General features: G+C 34.6%; 1 long non-coding RNA gene across 1 annotated transcript in view; it reads right to left on the bottom strand.

Annotated features, from left to right (window-relative positions):
* Positions 1 to 2,055, bottom strand: part of LOC127750297 (uncharacterized) — a 14,918-nt gene extending 12,863 nt beyond the window's left edge. The window contains exon 1 of the long non-coding RNA XR_008011614.1: positions 302 to 2,055. This is a non-coding gene — a long non-coding RNA (uncharacterized LOC127750297). The remainder of the gene's footprint in view (positions 1 to 301) is intronic.
* Positions 2,056 to 2,520: the final 465 nt, after the last annotated feature.

Below are 2,520 nucleotides of genomic sequence, written 5' to 3'. Positions count from 1 at the left end.
CTTACAAACTCCAGATATTCATTACCTATCATTTTAGATTGTATCAACTTACTTTTTCAATCTTTAGAACTGATAAATTACCGTGACAAACCACATACTCTTGGCAACTTCAAAACATTAACACATAATCATAAACAACATACATCACCATCTCTTAAACGTTACAGTCAATAATCTTTTTCATTGATCATTAAACTTTAGATTAATTCAGACTGTTTGCACGAATGCACATCAACTAGTTCACTTTCCGTTTATATTCTCTGACTTTGAGACACTTTGCATAGAACCGTAGAACCTCTACAGCCTAGCACTCTTCAATGAATAGCTTTTGCCAAACTTTCACATTCCAAGTAGGTGTCTTTACGATTCCAAAAACAAGTAACTACATTTTTCCACAGTTATCTGAACTTCCTTTCTCTTACTCTTACTTTTTGCTAACATCATGAAATGTAACAGTTGTCTTACACATTTACCTCAGCTGTTGATTTTATAGATTTCCAAAGGTTTCTTGATTATCAAGAATGCTACTCCACCATGTAAAATCATAATAACTTTCCTGCAACAAAAATATCCTTTGAGACTGATGACACTGCTTATGTATCACACAAAACATGAAATAACAGATCATAAATTCAAAAACTTATCTTTGTTTACTACTGCTCACCGGCCGCCACTGCCCTGTCTAAAATTCAGAAACAACTACACAAACTGTAGGTTAGGGGTACCAACCCCAAAATTATTACAAACTGTCTAGTGTACAGTCATTTTGATTGTTACATTTACATGTTCATGTTTTTATTTCACAATTTAAACACACTTCGCAACACCTATCACTCTTAACATAAAGTATCTCGGGTTCATTTCATTTTCTGTGTAACTTTACCGAAACATTTTTTATTTGGGTGACCAACCTTTCCAAGGTTGGGATCCTGCCCAAAGCAGCACAGCCGAGTTTCTTCACTCAGATTCGCTTTAATAATTTTTTTTTAACTCTTCTAAATTGCTCTCAGTCCACATACTTTTCATTCAGCAGACAGTCATAATACCTCAACTTTTGAACGTTTTAAGTCAGTAATTTGTTGGTACATCTTAACATTTCAAATGATTTCAATTTCACTTTTGATTACCAATTCTATTCTTTCTACTTTCAATTTGCAAGTTTAGATTTCAGTTTTACATTCCTCAGACTCTCATTTCACTTCTCATTTTCAGTTTTGATTCACAGGACTAGAGACTTCTATATCAATGTTGCTTTTTTTTTGTTTTTTTTTTTTTCAATTTTATGTTAGCTCTTAACTAATCAATTTATTTTATTTTATTTCCTTCTTTCTTTGTTATGTGTAGAACCTCTACACAGTTCTCAGGTTTGAACGTAGAACCTCTACGCCTGCCTGAACGTAGAACCTCTACGCCAGTGACCATTTATTAATCCGTAGAACCTCTACGTAATCTGTTAGTGTAGAACCTCTACACACCTCTATCAGCATCGTAGAACCTCTACGTGCATTCAACATCATTCCTTATAGAACATCTCCACTGGACAGAACCTCTGCCATGAACCTTGATCCTCTAGAATCAAATACTTATGACCACACCCATAGTGTGCCATTTATAAACAAATTATATTGTTATCACTCACTGTTTCATTGTACTTATTTATGCCACATTTATCAATTGTTTCAGTACTCTTGATAAATTATACAGCCTCCTTTTATTTTTAAAAAAACATATATTTTAAGACACATTCAAATAATAAAATTAATTCAACATTACACTCAGGCACTGAAAATCATATTACACTTCACTCCAAAGGATCTCACCAACACATATTCTAGGAAAATTGTATGATTAAGGCAACACACGCCAGAATATTCTCTGGAATTACTGCATATGATGCACAACTCTGGAATTACAGCTACTCCCACATAAAACTGGAACTGAGGAGAATTATGCTCACCAGAAGCTTATATGAGTTAATTAAATCCCTAATTTCATTTAGTTCATCATCACTTCGAACATAGAAATACCATTTGATGATCAGATGCAGTAAAAAGAAATGCATTTCTGTGGACTGTACCATACCAAACAAACATTACTCACATTCAGGATAGGAGGGGGAATACTCTCGACTCAATTGGTTTTACGAGAACTTTTTCTTACATTCAAAAGACAATTGTTGTACTCACTTTCCGTCCTTTACTTCCATAACTCAGATACTCACATATCCATTTCATGTTTTGAAATTATTGACTTCATTTCAGACTCACATTCCAGAACAAAGGGACAGACCACAGCCGTCGCCATATTTGATAATTTCACAACTTGAGTATTTAAGTTTCCCAGCTTCACTTTTCACTCTGGATTTTAATTCTCTTTGATTCCATACTCTTCCCAGACACTTCTAAGTTTGCTTCAGCAGTCATTTGACTTCACTTAAAACACTTCTTTGCTTTTGCTTGCTTTGTTGACAGCACGGGGACGCCGGCCGCGTCTCCCTTCAGTCACTTGCACAATAATCCA

Source organism: Frankliniella occidentalis, unplaced genomic scaffold (assembly GCF_000697945.3).
Source record: "Frankliniella occidentalis isolate FOCC.00 unplaced genomic scaffold, Focc_3.1 Scaffold165, whole genome shotgun sequence".
In the NCBI taxonomy this organism is placed as follows: Eukaryota; Metazoa; Arthropoda; class Insecta; order Thysanoptera; family Thripidae; genus Frankliniella; species Frankliniella occidentalis.
This window is presented reverse-complemented; position numbering and strand designations above follow the sequence as displayed.